The following is a 20,922-nucleotide window of genomic DNA, read 5'->3' as shown; positions in this document are numbered from 1 at the left end:
GGGTTCAAAGTTGCTGTTAAGGAAAAAAATATGTATACACTCTATATTCTTTCGGTAAGCCTCGCCAGCGCTGTACGGTAAAGTTCGCCACCGGACATGGCTCAAATGAAAGGTAATAACTTGGGGAAGGCCACACTGAAATGAATTTTTGGGAGTTAGGCCCATTCGGAAATTGTTGGGGTTCAAAGTTGCTGTTAAGGAAAAAAATATGTATACACTCTATATTCTCTCGGTAAGCCTCGTCAGCGCTGTACGGTAAAGTTCGCCACCGGACATGGCTCAAATGAAAGGTAATAACTTGGGGAAGGCCACACTGAAATGAATTTTTGGGAGTTAGGCCCATTCGGAAATTGTTGGGGTTCAAAGTTGCTGTTAAGGAAAAAAATATGTATACACTCTATAGTCTTTCGGTAAGCCTTGCCAGCGCTGTACGGTAAAGTTCGCCACCGGACATAGCTCAAATGAAAGGTAATAACTTGGGGAAGGCCACACTGAAATGAATTTTTGGGAGTTAGGCCCATTCGGAAATTGTTGGGGTTCAAAGTTGCTGTTAAGGAAAAAAATATGTATACACTCTATATTCTTTCGGTAAGCCTCGCCAGCGCTGTACGGTAAAGTTCGCCACTGGACATGGCTCAAATGAAAGGTAATAACTTGGGGAAGGCCACACTGAAATGAATTTTTGGGAGTTAGGCCCATTCGGAAATTGTTGGGGTTCAAAGTTGCTGTTAAGGAAAAAAATATGTATACACTCTATATTCTTTCGGTAAGCCTCGCCAGCGCTGTACGGTAAAGTTCGCCACCGGACATGGCTCAAATGAAAGGTAATAACTTGGGGAAGGCCACACTGAAATGAATTTTTGGGAGTTAGGCCCATTCGGAAATTGTTGGGGTTCAAAGTTGCTGTTAAGGAAAAAAATATGTATACACTCTATATTCTTTCGGTAAGCCTCGCCAGCGCTGTACGGTAAAGTTCGCCACCGGACATGGCTCAAATGAAAGGTAATAACTTGGGGAAGGCCACACTGAAATGAATTTTTGGGAGTTAGGCCCATTCGGAAATTGTTGGGGTTCAAAGTTGCTGTTAAGGAAAAAAATATGTATACACTCTATATTCTTTCGGTAAGCCTCGCCAGCGCTGTACGGTAAAGTTCGCCACCGGACATGGCTCAAATGAAAGGTAATAACTTGGGGAAGGCCACACTGAAATGAATTTTTGGGAGTTAGGCCCATTCGGAAATTGTTGGGGTTCAAAGTTGCTGTTAAGGAAAAAAATATGTATACACTCTATAGTCTTTCGGTAAGCCTTGCCAGCGCTGTACGGTAAAGTTCGCCACCGGACATAGCTCAAATGAAAGGTAATAACTTGGGGAAGGCCACACTGAAATGAATTTTTGGGAGTTAGGCCCATTCGGAAATTGTTGGGGTTCAAAGTTGCTGTTAAGGAAAAAAATATGTATACACTCTATATTCTTTCGGTAAGCCTCGCCAGCGCTGTACGGTAAAGTTCGCCACTGGACATGGCTCAAATGAAAGGTAATAACTTGGGGAAGGCCACACTGAAATGAATTTTTGGGAGTTAGGCCCATTCGGAAATTGTTGGGGTTCAAAGTTGCTGTTAAGGAAAAAAATATGTATACACTCTATATTCTTTCGGTAAGCCTCGCCAGCGCTGTACGGTAAAGTTCGCCACCGGACATGGCTCAAATGAAAGGTAATAACTTGGGGAAGGCCACACTGAAATGAATTTTTGGGAGTTAGGCCCATTCGGAAATTGTTGGGGTTCAAAGTTGCTGTTAAGGAAAAAAATATGTATACACTCTATATTCTTTCGGTAAGCCTCGCCAGCGCTGTACGGTAAAGTTCGCCACCGGACATGGCTCAAATGAAAGGTAATAACTTGGGGAAGGCCACACTGAAATGAATTTTTGGGAGTTAGGCCCATTCGGAAATTGTTGGGGTTCAAAGTTGCTGTTAAGGAAAAAAATATGTATACACTCTATATTCTTTCGGTAAGCCTCGCCAGCGCTGTACGGTAAAGTTCGCCACCGGACATGGCTCAAATGAAAGGTAATAACTTGGGGAAGGCCACACTGAAATGAATTTTTGGGAGTTAGGCCCATTCGGAAATTGTTGGGGTTCAAAGTTGCTGTTAAGGAAAAAAATATGTATACACTCTATAGTCTTTCGGTAAGCCTTGCCAGCGCTGTACGGTAAAGTTCGCCACCGGACATAGCTCAAATGAAAGGTAATAACTTGGGGAAGGCCACACTGAAATGAATTTTTGGGAGTTAGGCCCATTCGGAAATTGTTGGGGTTCAAAGTTGCTGTTAAGGAAAAAAATATGTATACACTCTATATTCTTTCGGTAAGCCTCGCCAGCGCTGTACGGTAAAGTTCGCCACTGGACATGGCTCAAATGAAAGGTAATAACTTGGGGAAGGCCACACTGAAATGAATTTTTGGGAGTTAGGCCCATTCGGAAATTGTTGGGGTTCAAAGTTGCTGTTAAGGAAAAAAATATGTATACACTCTATATTCTTTCGGTAAGCCTCGCCAGCGCTGTACGGTAAAGTTCGCCACCGGACATGGCTCAAATGAAAGGTAATAACTTGGGGAAGGCCACACTGAAATGAATTTTTGGGAGTTAGGCCCATTCGGAAATTGTTGGGGTTCAAAGTTGCTGTTAAGGAAAAAAATATGTATACACTCTATATTCTTTCGGTAAGCCTCGCCAGCGCTGTACGGTAAAGTTCGCCACCGGACATGGCTCAAATGAAAGGTAATAACTTGGGGAAGGCCACACTGAAATGAATTTTTGGGAGTTAGGCCCATTCGGAAATTGTTGGGGTTCAAAGTTGCTGTTAAGGAAAAAAATATGTATACACTCTATATTCTTTCGGTAAGCCTCGCCAGCGCTGTACGGTAAAGTTCGCCACCGGACATGGCTCAAATGAAAGGTAATAACTTGGGGAAGGCCACACTGAAATGAATTTTTGGGAGTTAGGCCCATTCGGAAATTGTTGGGGTTCAAAGTTGCTGTTAAGGAAAAAAATATGTATACACTCTATAGTCTTTCGGTAAGCCTTGCCAGCGCTGTACGGTAAAGTTCGCCACCGGACATAGCTCAAATGAAAGGTAATAACTTGGGGAAGGCCACACTGAAATGAATTTTTGGGAGTTAGGCCCATTCGGAAATTGTTGGGGTTCAAAGTTGCTGTTAAGGAAAAAAATATGTATACACTCTATATTCTTTCGGTAAGCCTCGCCAGCGCTGTACGGTAAAGTTCGCCACTGGACATGGCTCAAATGAAAGGTAATAACTTGGGGAAGGCCACACTGAAATGAATTTTTGGGAGTTAGGCCCATTCGGAAATTGTTGGGGTTCAAAGTTGCTGTTAAGGAAAAAAATATGTATACACTCTATATTCTTTCGGTAAGCCTCGCCAGCGCTGTACGGTAAAGTTCGCCACCGGACATGGCTCAAATGAAAGGTAATAACTTGGGGAAGGCCACACTGAAATGAATTTTTGGGAGTTAGGCCCATTCGGAAATTGTTGGGGTTCAAAGTTGCTGTTAAGGAAAAAAATATGTATACACTCTATATTCTTTCGGTAAGCCTCGCCAGCGCTGTACGGTAAAGTTCGCCACCGGACATGGCTCAAATGAAAGGTAATAACTTGGGGAAGGCCACACTGAAATGAATTTTTGGGAGTTAGGCCCATTCGGAAATTGTTGGGGTTCAAAGTTGCTGTTAAGGAAAAAAATATGTATACACTCTATATTCTTTCGGTAAGCCTCGCCAGCGCTGTACGGTAAAGTTCGCCACCGGACATGGCTCAAATGAAAGGTAATAACTTGGGGAAGGCCACACTGAAATGAATTTTTGGGAGTTAGGCCCATTCGGAAATTGTTGGGGTTCAAAGTTGCTGTTAAGGAAAAAAATATGTATACACTCTATAGTCTTTCGGTAAGCCTTGCCAGCGCTGTACGGTAAAGTTCGCCACCGGACATAGCTCAAATGAAAGGTAATAACTTGGGGAAGGCCACACTGAAATGAATTTTTGGGAGTTAGGCCCATTCGGAAATTGTTGGGGTTCAAAGTTGCTGTTAAGGAAAAAAATATGTATACACTCTATATTCTTTCGGTAAGCCTCGCCAGCGCTGTACGGTAAAGTTCGCCACTGGACATGGCTCAAATGAAAGGTAATAACTTGGGGAAGGCCACACTGAAATGAATTTTTGGGAGTTAGGCCCATTCGGAAATTGTTGGGGTTCAAAGTTGCTGTTAAGGAAAAAAATATGTATACACTCTATATTCTTTCGGTAAGCCTCGCCAGCGCTGTACGGTAAAGTTCGCCACCGGACATGGCTCAAATGAAAGGTAATAACTTGGGGAAGGCCACACTGAAATGAATTTTTGGGAGTTAGGCCCATTCGGAAATTGTTGGGGTTCAAAGTTGCTGTTAAGGAAAAAAATATGTATACACTCTATAGTCTTTCGGTAAGCCTTGCCAGCGCTGTACGGTAAAGTTCGCCACCGGACATAGCTCAAATGAAAGGTAATAACTTGGGGAAGGCCACACTGAAATGAATTTTTGGGAGTTAGGCCCATTCGGAAATTGTTGGGGTTCAAAGTTGCTGTTAAGGAAAAAAATATGTATACACTCTATATTCTTTCGGTAAGCCTCGCCAGCGCTGTACGGTAAAGTTCGCCACTGGACATGGCTCAAATGAAAGGTAATAACTTGGGGAAGGCCACACTGAAATGAATTTTTGGGAGTTAGGCCCATTCGGAAATTGTTGGGGTTCAAAGTTGCTGTTAAGGAAAAAAATATGTATACACTCTATATTCTTTCGGTAAGCCTCGCCAGCGCTGTACGGTAAAGTTCGCCACCGGACATGGCTCAAATGAAAGGTAATAACTTGGGGAAGGCCACACTGAAATGAATTTTTGGGAGTTAGGCCCATTCGGAAATTGTTGGGGTTCAAAGTTGCTGTTAAGGAAAAAAATATGTATACACTCTATATTCTTTCGGTAAGCCTCGCCAGCGCTGTACGGTAAAGTTCGCCACCGGACATGGCTCAAATGAAAGGTAATAACTTGGGGAAGGCCACACTGAAATGAATTTTTGGGAGTTAGGCCCATTCGGAAATTGTTGGGGTTCAAAGTTGCTGTTAAGGAAAAAAATATGTATACACTCTATATTCTTTCGGTAAGCCTCGCCAGCGCTGTACGGTAAAGTTCGCCACCGGACATGGCTCAAATGAAAGGTAATAACTTGGGGAAGGCCACACTGAAATGAATTTTTGGGAGTTAGGCCCATTCGGAAATTGTTGGGGTTCAAAGTTGCTGTTAAGGAAAAAAATATGTATACACTCTATAGTCTTTCGGTAAGCCTTGCCAGCGCTGTACGGTAAAGTTCGCCACCGGACATAGCTCAAATGAAAGGTAATAACTTGGGGAAGGCCACACTGAAATGAATTTTTGGGAGTTAGGCCCATTCGGAAATTGTTGGGGTTCAAAGTTGCTGTTAAGGAAAAAAATATGTATACACTCTATATTCTTTCGGTAAGCCTCGCCAGCGCTGTACGGTAAAGTTCGCCACTGGACATGGCTCAAATGAAAGGTAATAACTTGGGGAAGGCCACACTGAAATGAATTTTTGGGAGTTAGGCCCATTCGGAAATTGTTGGGGTTCAAAGTTGCTGTTAAGGAAAAAAATATGTATACACTCTATATTCTTTCGGTAAGCCTCGCCAGCGCTGTACGGTAAAGTTCGCCACCGGACATGGCTCAAATGAAAGGTAATAACTTGGGGAAGGCCACACTGAAATGAATTTTTGGGAGTTAGGCCCATTCGGAAATTGTTGGGGTTCAAAGTTGCTGTTAAGGAAAAAAATATGTATACACTCTATATTCTTTCGGTAAGCCTCGCCAGCGCTGTACGGTAAAGTTCGCCACCGGACATGGCTCAAATGAAAGGTAATAACTTGGGGAAGGCCACACTGAAATGAATTTTTGGGAGTTAGGCCCATTCGGAAATTGTTGGGGTTCAAAGTTGCTGTTAAGGAAAAAAATATGTATACACTCTATATTCTTTCGGTAAGCCTCGCCAGCGCTGTACGGTAAAGTTCGCCACCGGACATGGCTCAAATGAAAGGTAATAACTTGGGGAAGGCCACACTGAAATGAATTTTTGGGAGTTAGGCCCATTCGGAAATTGTTGGGGTTCAAAGTTGCTGTTAAGGAAAAAAATATGTATACACTCTATAGTCTTTCGGTAAGCCTTGCCAGCGCTGTACGGTAAAGTTCGCCACCGGACATAGCTCAAATGAAAGGTAATAACTTGGGGAAGGCCACACTGAAATGAATTTTTGGGAGTTAGGCCCATTCGGAAATTGTTGGGGTTCAAAGTTGCTGTTAAGGAAAAAAATATGTATACACTCTATATTCTTTCGGTAAGCCTCGCCAGCGCTGTACGGTAAAGTTCGCCACTGGACATGGCTCAAATGAAAGGTAATAACTTGGGGAAGGCCACACTGAAATGAATTTTTGGGAGTTAGGCCCATTCGGAAATTGTTGGGGTTCAAAGTTGCTGTTAAGGAAAAAAATATGTATACACTCTATATTCTTTCGGTAAGCCTCGCCAGCGCTGTACGGTAAAGTTCGCCACCGGACATGGCTCAAATGAAAGGTAATAACTTGGGGAAGGCCACACTGAAATGAATTTTTGGGAGTTAGGCCCATTCGGAAATTGTTGGGGTTCAAAGTTGCTGTTAAGGAAAAAAATATGTATACACTCTATATTCTTTCGGTAAGCCTCGCCAGCGCTGTACGGTAAAGTTCGCCACCGGACATGGCTCAAATGAAAGGTAATAACTTGGGGAAGGCCACACTGAAATGAATTTTTGGGAGTTAGGCCCATTCGGAAATTGTTGGGGTTCAAAGTTGCTGTTAAGGAAAAAAATATGTATACACTCTATATTCTTTCGGTAAGCCTCGCCAGCGCTGTACGGTAAAGTTCGCCACCGGACATGGCTCAAATGAAAGGTAATAACTTGGGGAAGGCCACACTGAAATGAATTTTTGGGAGTTAGGCCCATTCGGAAATTGTTGGGGTTCAAAGTTGCTGTTAAGGAAAAAAATATGTATACACTCTATAGTCTTTCGGTAAGCCTTGCCAGCGCTGTACGGTAAAGTTCGCCACCGGACATAGCTCAAATGAAAGGTAATAACTTGGGGAAGGCCACACTGAAATGAATTTTTGGGAGTTAGGCCCATTCGGAAATTGTTGGGGTTCAAAGTTGCTGTTAAGGAAAAAAATATGTATACACTCTATATTCTTTCGGTAAGCCTCGCCAGCGCTGTACGGTAAAGTTCGCCACTGGACATGGCTCAAATGAAAGGTAATAACTTGGGGAAGGCCACACTGAAATGAATTTTTGGGAGTTAGGCCCATTCGGAAATTGTTGGGGTTCAAAGTTGCTGTTAAGGAAAAAAATATGTATACACTCTATATTCTTTCGGTAAGCCTCGCCAGCGCTGTACGGTAAAGTTCGCCACCGGACATGGCTCAAATGAAAGGTAATAACTTGGGGAAGGCCACACTGAAATGAATTTTTGGGAGTTAGGCCCATTCGGAAATTGTTGGGGTTCAAAGTTGCTGTTAAGGAAAAAAATATGTATACACTCTATATTCTTTCGGTAAGCCTCGCCAGCGCTGTACGGTAAAGTTCGCCACCGGACATGGCTCAAATGAAAGGTAATAACTTGGGGAAGGCCACACTGAAATGAATTTTTGGGAGTTAGGCCCATTCGGAAATTGTTGGGGTTCAAAGTTGCTGTTAAGGAAAAAAATATGTATACACTCTATATTCTTTCGGTAAGCCTCGCCAGCGCTGTACGGTAAAGTTCGCCACCGGACATGGCTCAAATGAAAGGTAATAACTTGGGGAAGGCCACACTGAAATGAATTTTTAGGAGTTAGGCCCATTCGGAAATTGTTGGGGTTCAAAGTTGCTGTTAAGGAAAAAAATATGTATACACTCTATAGTCTTTCGGTAAGCCTTGCCAGCGCTGTACGGTAAAGTTCGCCACCGGACATAGCTCAAATGAAAGGTAATAACTTGGGGAAGGCCACACTGAAATGAATTTTTGGGAGTTAGGCCCATTCGGAAATTGTTGGGGTTCAAAGTTGCTGTTAAGGAAAAAAATATGTATACACTCTATATTCTTTCGGTAAGCCTCGCCAGCGCTGTACGGTAAAGTTCGCCACTGGACATGGCTCAAATGAAAGGTAATAACTTGGGGAAGGCCACACTGAAATGAATTTTTGGGAGTTAGGCCCATTCGGAAATTGTTGGGGTTCAAAGTTGCTGTTAAGGAAAAAAATATGTATACACTCTATATTCTTTCGGTAAGCCTCGCCAGCGCTGTACGGTAAAGTTCGCCACCGGACATGGCTCAAATGAAAGGTAATAACTTGGGGAAGGCCACACTGAAATGAATTTTTGGGAGTTAGGCCCATTCGGAAATTGTTGGGGTTCAAAGTTGCTGTTAAGGAAAAAAATATGTATACACTCTATATTCTTTCGGTAAGCCTCGCCAGCGCTGTACGGTAAAGTTCGCCACCGGACATGGCTCAAATGAAAGGTAATAACTTGGGGAAGGCCACACTGAAATGAATTTTTGGGAGTTAGGCCCATTCGGAAATTGTTGGGGTTCAAAGTTGCTGTTAAGGAAAAAAATATGTATACACTCTATATTCTTTCGGTAAGCCTCGCCAGCGCTGTACGGTAAAGTTCGCCACCGGACATGGCTCAAATGAAAGGTAATAACTTGGGGAAGGCCACACTGAAATGAATTTTTGGGAGTTAGGCCCATTCGGAAATTGTTGGGGTTCAAAGTTGCTGTTAAGGAAAAAAATATGTATACACTCTATAGTCTTTCGGTAAGCCTTGCCAGCGCTGTACGGTAAAGTTCGCCACCGGACATAGCTCAAATGAAAGGTAATAACTTGGGGAAGGCCACACTGAAATGAATTTTTGGGAGTTAGGCCCATTCGGAAATTGTTGGGGTTCAAAGTTGCTGTTAAGGAAAAAAATATGTATACACTCTATATTCTTTCGGTAAGCCTCGCCAGCGCTGTACGGTAAAGTTCGCCACCGGACATGGCTCAAATGAAAGGTAATAACTTGGGGAAGGCCACACTGAAATGAATTTTTGGGAGTTAGGCCCATTCGGAAATTGTTGGGGTTCAAAGTTGCTGTTAAGGAAAAAAATATGTATACACTCTATATTCTTTCGGTAAGCCTCGCCAGCGCTGTACGGTAAAGTTCGCCACCGGACATGGCTCAAATGAAAGGTAATAACTTGGGGAAGGCCACACTGAAATGAATTTTTGGGAGTTAGGCCCATTCGGAAATTGTTGGGGTTCAAAGTTGCTGTTAAGGAAAAAAATATGTATACACTCTATATTCTTTCGGTAAGCCTCGCCAGCGCTGTACGGTAAAGTTCGCCACCGGACATGGCTCAAATGAAAGGTAATAACTTGGGGAAGGCCACACTGAAATGAATTTTTGGGAGTTAGGCCCATTCGGAAATTGTTGGGGTTCAAAGTTGCTGTTAAGGAAAAAAATATGTATACACTCTATATTCTTTCGGTAAGCCTCGCCAGCGCTGTACGGTAAAGTTCGCCACCGGACATGGCTCAAATGAAAGGTAATAACTTGGGGAAGGCCACACTGAAATGAATTTTTGGGAGTTAGGCCCATTCGGAAATTGTTGGGGTTCAAAGTTGCTGTTAAGGAAAAAAATATGTATACACTCTATAGTCTTTCGGTAAGCCTTGCCAGCGCTGTACGGTAAAGTTCGCCACCGGACATAGCTCAAATGAAAGGTAATAACTTGGGGAAGGCCACACTGAAATGAATTTTTGGGAGTTAGGCCCATTCGGAAATTGTTGGGGTTCAAAGTTGCTGTTAAGGAAAAAAATATGTATACACTCTATATTCTTTCGGTAAGCCTCGCCAGCGCTGTACGGTAAAGTTCGCCACTGGACATGGCTCAAATGAAAGGTAATAACTTGGGGAAGGCCACACTGAAATGAATTTTTGGGAGTTAGGCCCATTCGGAAATTGTTGGGGTTCAAAGTTGCTGTTAAGGAAAAAAATATGTATACACTCTATATTCTTTCGGTAAGCCTCGCCAGCGCTGTACGGTAAAGTTCGCCACCGGACATGGCTCAAATGAAAGGTAATAACTTGGGGAAGGCCACACTGAAATGAATTTTTGGGAGTTAGGCCCATTCGGAAATTGTTGGGGTTCAAATTTTGTAGGTTTTTACCATACATTTTTCGAGACAGGTGGGGGCTTTCCATAAATATTTCTATTGATATTTTTTAAATGTTTCTAGTGTTTAGGTTATATTTCTATTGTTTTAAGAAATATTGTATATAAAATACATCTTTAATGTTGTTTAATTGATAAAAACTATATTTTACATAAAGACAATTATGCAACTTACATAAGGGATTATATTCGAGGACAACGAGAATTTACGACAGCTTGAAGGGGTCATAAAACGATTTCCTACGTACTTTTTCACTCCTTTTAACTCTCAATATTTATGATTTTCAAATAAGTTTGAATATTGAACCGACTGCTCACAGCTAGTTGGATATAGAATATCGAACCGGCGACTAACTGCACATATATTAGTTATGTAGAAACTAGATATTTCTATACACATTGACACCAATATGCCGGATTTAGAAAGCAAGCTAGTGAGTGCTTTCAGTTACTGACGTCATTTGTGTTGGTTTGTTCAACGTTCACTTCTAAGGCTGAACATCTGTGGTCATTTAGACGTTAAAAAATAATACATTTATCGTATTGGTAGCTAGAATTTCGAAAAAGAAGTGGCTGCTATCATTATTGGTATTTAAAACGAAAAAATCCTTTGAGAATCACTACAAGTCGTGAAATTGTCGAATTCCGCTCTTAAATTACATTTAACTTAGATTTTGAGATTTTTGGAACGTTCGAGTCTGTTGTAGTTTTGAGGTTTTTAGACATATCATCAAAATTGGCTGCTGGAAAAAAGTGGCTGCTATCTTGATTGGCTGCTAAAAGTGGCTGCCAGCTTGAGTCTAGTACTAAAATAACAGTTTAAAATTTCGAACCACCTGAGTTCACAAAGTGTTTGGTGAGGTTCGTGTTGTTCAATCTTTAGTTCTTTGTGTAGTGTTTTAGGAACTTCTTTGTTTTATGGTTGTCTTTCGATTTTTTGCCATGGCGTTGTCAGTCTCTTTCGACTATTGGGTATTCATTGTCCCCTTGGTGTCTGTCGCCTCTTTCGCTTCGTTTTAATTTGCAGTTTCATGATCTAATGCATTCTCGGTAATATTTTCAAAAGCGTACAGCAAAACGCCATGATTGGTTACAAACGTCATAAACAATGGAATTTTAACCAATGACGTGATGTTAATTTCATTTTTGGTACGAACAATGAAATTTCCCACAATACTTTAGATTTTGAAACGGCAAATTGACATATAGATTCAAAGAAGATGTGGTATGAGTGCCAATGAGACAACATATGCCTATCCAAAGTGAGATATACTTTAAGTGGTTATCGTTTGTCATATTTTTACGTGTTTTGTGTTGTTTACGTGGTTTGTGTTGTTTAGAGAATTGGGTGTTGGTGTTGGTGGCAGGTCTTTGTTTATTTTTCTGTTGAATTATCGACCAAGGTAAATTGTAAGACGGCAAATCAAATAAAACAATATTAAATGTATCAATTCACTTGCAAGAAAAATAAAATTATATGTCTTATAGAATATTTATTTGTATGATATACAGGCATATACAGAAAGGAATATTTACAAAAATGTAGGTTTTATACTCATAGCAGCGCATAAAAACACAAATCGAAGCACTTTAATCTATGAGTTACAACAAATATGTACGCATTACCATCCGCAATCATCATTGACTTCCAGTTACAGATATTAATGAAATTACCACATATATATAAAATATAAACCAAACTTGATATATAAAACTAACGCTAACATGCTTTATGTATAAAAAATGAAAACTACATCTTATAGATAACTCTATGAAACCTCTACAATATTAGATAAAGTAATACACTACTTGAATAACTATCATAATCACATATCAGAAGCATAAAAAAATATGATAGCTCAAAACATCACCTAAAGCATTATTCTTTACCTGCATTTTCACATTGTATGGACACTTTTTAATTTTGGAGACTGTACGTTGCTGTCTAATAATAGCATTTTTTTTTTTTTTTTTTTTTTTTTGGTTATTATATTTAGTTGACCTGGTGTCGCATTGACATTTACCCTATATCTCCTTTATTCGTATTGACATTGAAAATTTCATATCGAAGGATTTTCTAAACAAACAAAAACGTATCATAGATCAAATTAAACATGATTGTGATACAAAATGTAAAATACAAAAATAATTTCTTTATTCTTATTATGTACAAAACAAGTTCAATCAAAAGTTGCATTGTCGTACCAACGGCATATTTGATATAATATACCTTAAAACGCGCGTTATCAATTATTACCATGTTCTCTTCATAAAAAGATGAAAATAAACGTACATTGAACGTGTACGTAAATTAGCTCAACTAGACTTAGCAAAAAAAATCAACTGCAATATCTTATTCATTACAGTACAGTTTGGAACTTGTATAGTTAACTTATTTTTGTTTCTCCTTTAAATGTATTTTGTCACTTGAAGGTTATTCAGTCATAATCATGGAGATATTAAGTTGTTGGATATCTTTGCATTGCACATTTCACGATTAACCACTATACAAATGATAAGTGACAAACAGTTAGAATGTTAGATATTTTTAACATTATCAATACGCTCAGTGCAACTGTGTCATGCATTAAATATGTTTGACAACCCCAGGCCCCTTTAACTTTCAATCGTTCAAAGAGTAGATCTCGAATACACTTCTTTAAAATATCTTGAAATTGGAGTCATTTTTATTGCATGTTTCACAGAGTTAAAGACCGTCTTCTCTTACATTTTATATTGAATATTTGCTCCTTCTATAATCAAATTTGTCAAACACTTTTGTGTCATAAAAATAACAAGGACCTCATCTTGCTTTGTCCCTAAATTTGACGAATAATTCTGTATCTTTTCAAAAGGATGACGTCTTTATGGAAAGGGTTATGGTTTTGAATTTCAGCAGCAAGCTTCCGTAAAGCACAATAACAATAATGTACCTATTTTACAGCATTAGATGTCCATTTCGACAATTAATGTCTCTTCAGTGATGCTTGAGGTCTATATATTGGAAAATTGGAAAATCAAAAATGTATGCAAACTTCGAAAGTTTTGTAAAATCAAAAAAGGTACAAAAGTAAAGCTAAACCCATTTAAAATGATTTCAAAATTATAACACTAAAAATTCCGTTAATTTTTTTTTTTTTTTGGGGGGGGGGGGGGGGGGGGGGTACTGAATAGAGAATAATAAGGTGTCAAAAATATAAAGAATAGAGAATAAAGAGCAAAAAGTATAAGGAATAGAGAAAAATGGCATAAAAAATTAAAGAATACATAAATAAAGGACCCCTATCCAGACCCTCTTATCAGTACTGGAGATTTGTATCTACAACTTGATCATTAAAATCAAAATGGTTAAAGTCTGCATAAGACAAATTAACTATTTTCAGTGTCAATGCACATACTTCCTCTTGTACAAATCAGTAATTATTTGGGTAGTTATATCAAGAATTTCAACAAGATCGGAGTATATTTCCTACAGCAACTTCATAAACAGAATAGAAAATACTGTACGACATTGCGTTAGTATAGGGTAAAATCAAACCGTTGAGTCTTGTTACAAATTATTAATAATATTGATGCATTTTTTAAACAAGAAAAAAGAGGTGGAAGATAACAAGGGGTCATTCAAACTCATTAGTAGAATAAAAACTGACAACGCCATGACAAACCATTATATTTACAGATTTTGTGAATTTTATGCACTTTATTCAAGCAAAACAGATTTTTCAGACATATCTGCTGTATGCGTGCTTTATATGATAAAAGATTCGAATACTTTAATATTTAATATTCTAAGATTGAATCATACTTTTCCAATACATCTCTTAAAAGTTTTTTTGTTAAAGTTGAGAATAATTTTTTTTTCTGATCGATTACCAATTGATACAGGTTTTAAAATACGAATACCAGATTCATTCATATATAAAAATCCAAGCAAACACGTCCATAGGAACTAACAACACACCTATCATTCTGTTAAAAGGAGCCGATATTCAAACTCACAAGTCGAAAAACGAACTGACAATGTCATGGTAAAAACGAAAAAAGACAAAAATAAATGACGAACGACAGTATACAAAAAATTAATCCGGGCGCAGCGTGATACAACTGCAGAGGTCGAACCTTGAACAGTTTGGGCAAGTATGGACACTACATTCAAACTTGATACAGCTCTGAATTTGGATCGTGATTAAATATTTGACACATCATAGGTTTCTGACACAGCCTAAATGTAATCAAAGAACTGAAAATGTTGAAATTGGACTTTTACTTATGATGGTCCAATATCCAAAATTTGAACACACTGTTAGATTCAACATATCATAGAACCCCAATAATTTTTATTTTTGATTAATTCAAACAAAGTTTAATTTTGGACCTTTGGACCACAAAATGGACCATTTCGATTTAAGGTCCAAAAAACAATAATCTAAATACAAGGTTAGATTCGGCATATCAAAGAACTTTACATATTCAATTTTTGTTGAAATCAAACAAATTTTAATTTTGGACCCCAATTTGGACCAACTTGAAAACTGGGCCCAAAATCAAAAATCTTAATACATGGTTAGATTCAGCATATTAAAGAACCCATTGAGTTCATTTTTTGTTAAATTCAAACAAAGTTTAATTTTGAACCCTTTGGACTTTAATGTAGACCAATTTGACAACCGGTCCCAAAATCAAAAATCTGAATCCACGGTTAAATTCAGCATATCATAGAACCCCAGGAACACAATTCTTTTTAAATCAAACATAGTCTAATTTTGGACCATTTGGACTCTAATGTTGACCAATTTGAAAAATGGCCCAAAAATTCAAAAGCCAAATACACGGTTAGATTCGGCAAATCAAAGAACACCAATAATTCAATTTTTGATGAAATCAAAAACAGTTTTAATTTTGGACCTTATTGACCTTTATATAAACCAATTCAAAAACAGGGCCCAAATCCAAATTCTAAGTATACGGTTAGATTAAGAATATTAAAGGACCCCAAGAATTCAACACTTTGAATATACCCCATCGAAATCGGTCAAGAAATTATCAATTTATACAAGAGAGGGACGAAAGATACCAGAGGGACAGTCAAACTCATAGATCGAAAACAAACTGACAACGCCATGGCCAAAAATAAAAAGACAAACAAACAAATAATAATACAGATGACACAACATAGAAAACTAAAGACTAAGCAACACGAACCCCACTAAAAACTGGGGGTGATCTCAGGTGCTCCGGAAGGGTAAGCAGATCCTGCTCCACATGTGGCACCCGTCGTGTTGCTTATGTTATTACAAATCCGGTAAATAGTATTACAAAAGTATTGTTGTTAGCACCTTTTTCCTAAACCGTTAGGGTCATACCCCAAAATTCGATCCCAATCTTCATTTTATGGTATGGAACCTTGTGGTATAATTTCATAGTGATCCATAGACTAATACTCAAGTTATTGTCCAGAACCAAAAAATCTTAGGTTTTTGAACCCTTCTCGGCCCCTTATTCCTAAGGTTTAGGTCATGATCTTCAAATCAATCCCAACATTCCTAAACCTTCCAATTGTGGTATGGAACCTTGTGCTACAATTTCATAGAGATCCATACATTTATACTCAAGTTATTGTCTGGAAAACAAAACGTCTTCTGATGACAAATTTTGTAGCCCCTTTTTGGCCCCTAATTCCTAAACAGCTTAGACAATACACTCCAAAATCAATCTCAAAATTCCTACTGTGGTATGGAATCTTGTGCTATAATTTCATAGAGATCCATACACTAATACATAAGTTATTGTCTGGAAACTAAATGTCTTCGGAAGACGACGCAGACATCACATTAACATAATACGAACGCAAATATTTTGCGGTCGTATAAAAAATAAACACAGAAAAAACTAAGGACTGAGCAACACGAATTCCACTAAAAACCGATGGTGATCTGACGTACATTTTGTACAAGGTAACATCGTAGAAAATCTAATTTCATTATGTGTGGGTTTTTTTTATTAACAATTTATCAATAACAAACTTAAAAAGAGGTAATATATAAAAAAAATTAAACATTGCGATGACTGGGAAATTTTAGAAAAATTCAAATGGTCACACAATTTTAAAATAGTTATTTTAATTTGTAATGGATATCTTTCTATTTGTGAAAAAAAAAATATTAAGACCACAGTCACCCATGTAACAATCATCATTCCATTTGGCATCGCAGGAAAGTTTTCCTTTCGTTTCCTTAAATTAGTTATATGAAATACTTCCTTGTGTTGACTACTTATATCCTGTAGTTTAGTTTTGAAATATGGATTAGAAATTAAATCAATTTTCGGGGGTACACGTTGGAGAAAAAACTTTGAATATGATTGAAACAAAACAAATGTTACAAGATATTTTTGCACTCCTTCGAACTCATCCAACGAAAGATTGGACGTATTTATCACCAGAATTGTAATAATGATAGGAAACATGCGAAAAAATATTGACTCCATTTCTTTTAGAATTATTTTTTTTATAGATAATGATGATCCTAATACTTGATCAAGCAACTTTCTCAACTCATAATAAAATTTAGACGTTACGTGTGGTACTCCGTGATAATAAAATAACATCGCTGTTGAATCGATTGTCCCTTCTTCGTCTCTCATAGTATAAGCAGTATAAAATTTGGTTTCATTGTCAGCTAAAATGGCTACATTCTCGGAATCAATGCATTCCATATTTCTGTTGAACATGTTGAGGCTAAATACGGGTTGTAAACATTGCTTCAAAACTGTGTGATATTCATTTAAAACATTTCTTAGATATGATATGCATAGAAATATTAAAGGGAACCATTCTTGATGTGAGAACATCCATTCAGCGTATTGATGATATGAATTTAAAAAAAACTGCAAACAGGCGTATACGATATATTGGATACACCAAAAATGAAAAAAGAACACAAGAAATCGAAATATCCAATACATAATATTAGACAAATCAACACCTACTAAGGAATATATAAATACTAAAATAATTATAGCTACTAAGTGATTATTGAATTTTATGCCACAGGCTAAAGCGATAAGAATGATAAAACATACGGCAGATGAAACTTTTAAGAGTATATAATTTCCCATGTTTTTGGATAGGTATGAAAACAATTTGACTATTTTGTCGTATGAAGATAGATTTTGATACAGCACAGATGAAATTTTGACGCAGCTGCGTATCAGACACATGAGCATTGGTGATATCAAAATAGATAATTCTAATGCTTCACAAGGTTCAGGCAGACATTTCATATTTTGGTTTTTATATTTGGCAGAGCATTCAGTCATGAATAGAACCAGAAGTAGTACATTAAAAAGTACAGAAATAAATACTACTTGATTTGAATCAATCAAACCTGTCATAGTGGATATCTTTATCATAAGAAATGTTGTGCAATAGCTGCTACCAATTAACAATATTTTTCTAAACCACGCTCTATCTCTAAAATATGTTCCTAAAATATCAGTAAATGGTGTGTGTGTCGATATCAATGATGGGTTACAAACGTAATATGTGGGAAAGGTACTATGGGTAAAGCGATAAAGAGGTTTTGCCTCGAACATTTTACCCGTAAAATTCCATATCCTTACAAGCAGGCTTATGAGTAAAATGTTAATTCCCCACATCCAATACCAGATAAATGACTGACCATCCTCGGTTACATATATTTTGTTATGATTAAAGTATTGAACTATTGAAATATTTGGATGATACTTTTTGTTTGTAAGAATATATGTCAATGGCTTAAAGTTGACTAAAGTCATAAAAATAAGTGCTTCCTCTAACATTATTGAGCAATCCGAATCCTTTCTAGCAAGTATCGTTATGTGAATGTTATTCCTCTTTTTCTTAATAGAATAATCATTAAAAATATCATTTACCCGAAATCTTGTTGATCTTCTCTCCAAAAGTATTGCATTGCCTTTATTTTCATCCTTTTTATTGCATAGCATATATTTAGATTTGGACTCAATGTCTGCTCGGTCTTCGGCAAGAAATGGAAAGTAAAAACCGGTATTACATGTATTAGTAATATCTTTATGTTGTCCATCTTGCCACATGTTCTCCTGATACTTATTTTGAAACGATGAAAGATTAAGTACTAATACAACAGGGTAGTTGTCGTTTTCATGTATATTCGAATTTAAAACAGCATCGGTAAAGTCCGCCAATGTAATCCTCATTGAACTATTACAAGATGGTCCCTTGAACAATTCGCACAGTTTTGTTTTCCAAAGAGCAAAATCTGAAGGCTCAATTCGATGATGGTTTATCCATTGTTCCATACAAGTTGTATTGCAATTTCGTAAAGTAGCTACCACAAACCACAACATAATTATAGATATCACAATCAACACTAAAAAAAAGAAGAGTATGGAATTACTACCGCAAGCGTCGTCTTGACAAAACAAACTGTGTGATATATGTGTCTAATAATCTTTCACTGGCAATCGTTTTATGGAAATTATGGAAATAATAATATTAAATGAAACAAGGCTTTTTCAGCCAAAAGCCAAACCGTATATTGTGCATGTGGAATAAGCTATAGGCCGTTAGTTTTCTAAATTGAATTGTTTCGTATTTTTCATGTCGGGGCCTTTTATAGTCAACTATACGGTATGGGGTTTTCTCATTGTTGAAGGCTGTACGGTTGCCTATAATTGCTTACATCCACTTCATTTGAACTTTGGTGGATAGTTGTCTTATTGGAATCATACCACATCTCCGTATTTTTATATAAACGGTTCCACTATAACAAAATGTGAAACAAAAATTCAACAGAGAAAACCACCGTTCTGATTTATACTACAACAATGATTGAAAGGCTAATATTACAGACAGTTACCATAGCATCCGGTGGAGACATCGGATACATATTGGTGTTACCCTAAGCTATGACAATAAATAGACAAGCTTACCAATAACATCCGGTGGAGTCATCGGATAGATATTGGTGTTACCCTTAGCTATGACAGTAAATAGACAAGCATATTACTAGTATTAGAAATTATCTGTAAGATGTGAGAAAAAAAGAAAACTGACAAAGGCATTATTCTATAAAACTGGTAATAAGAGTTTCAACCAAGATGAAAAATATGATCTACATAATGCTAATAACTTTGTCGTTCCAAAGTGCAATGTCAGCCTTTATCAGCATTCATTTATTTCATCTACAGTTAACCTTTTTGAAAATTGTCCGCATAAACTTTTTTACTTAGTATAAGCTAAAAAACATCTTCTTGTTTAAAAAAAGAATCGAAAAATGCCACTTTGATTTACAACTGGGAAAATAATTTCTAATTTTTTTTTTCACACTTAAGGAACCGAATGCAGTAGTAGATTGAAAGGCGATCTTTTCAGATGCAAGCTTACTGGCAGATATTTTCAAAACGCTGGCCAATTTTTCTTAAGCTGTCGTCTTAACACACATCAGAAAACTCAACTCTTGCAAACCTTCAACGACCTGTGTGTAGCATTCAACATTAGCAATAGCCGTTGTAGATGTTCTGGCGTGAATGTTGGCATCAACGGTATATTTAGTAGAGTATTTCATAACCATATTACCGACCGTGCAAGACCCTCATAGGTAGTCAAGGTCGTTCAAAAAAAACCATCGTCGATAATCATATAATTTCTACGGAAGCGTATTAATTTTTTATATGTCTTCCCATGTTTGCGTTACATTTGCTATAAACGCAAACCTTTGCGAAATAACGCATATCTTATAACTCAAAGGTTTGTGTAATAACGCAACCATTTGTTTTCTCTTATTTCATATTTATGTTTTAAGGGAAGCAGCTGTTATGTGAAAGATTGTATGATTACCAATGAGACAATTATCCACCAAAGTTCAAATGAAGTGAGTGTTGGCAATTATAGGCAAAAAGTAAAATAGCAAAAATACCGAACTCCGAGGAAAATTCAAAACGGAAAGTCCATAACTAAATGGCAAAATCAAAAGCTCAAAACACATCAAACGAATGGATAACAACTTATCCCTGTCATATTCCCGACTTGGTACAGGCATTTTCTTATGTAGAAAATGGTGGATTAAACCTTGTTTTATAGCTAGCTAAATCTCTCACTTGTATGACAGTCGCATAAAATTCCATTATATTGACAACAATGTGTGAACAAAACAGACAGACATAATAGGTAAAAATGTCAAAAATAGGGTTACAGCAGTCAACATTGTGTTATAATCTTAATCACTATAAAAACAAAGGTAAGCGTACGGCCTTCCATAATAACATAAGAAGAAAAACGAAAAAAACTGTGTGGCGCTAACACGCTTCTGTAAATTTCAACCTAGCGATTTGTATAAATTTATTCATGTCAGCCATTTCTTTCGACGATAGCTACATGTAATGTTCACATCGCACGCGTATTGTGCTCTGTTGTGTATTTTTTCTTCCTTTTGATATCATGTATGTCTGTGTCATTCATGTTATGTCATATATAATTGTTTAATTTGACTATTGTTTGTATTGGAGGAAACTTCGAAGTTAAAAACTTGTGTATTATCCATTGTTATGTT

This window comes from Mytilus californianus, unplaced genomic scaffold (assembly GCF_021869535.1).
Source record: "Mytilus californianus isolate M0D057914Y unplaced genomic scaffold, xbMytCali1.0.p SCAF_10, whole genome shotgun sequence".
In the NCBI taxonomy this organism is placed as follows: Eukaryota; Metazoa; Mollusca; class Bivalvia; order Mytilida; family Mytilidae; genus Mytilus; species Mytilus californianus.
Note: the sequence above shows the minus strand (reverse complement) of the source record.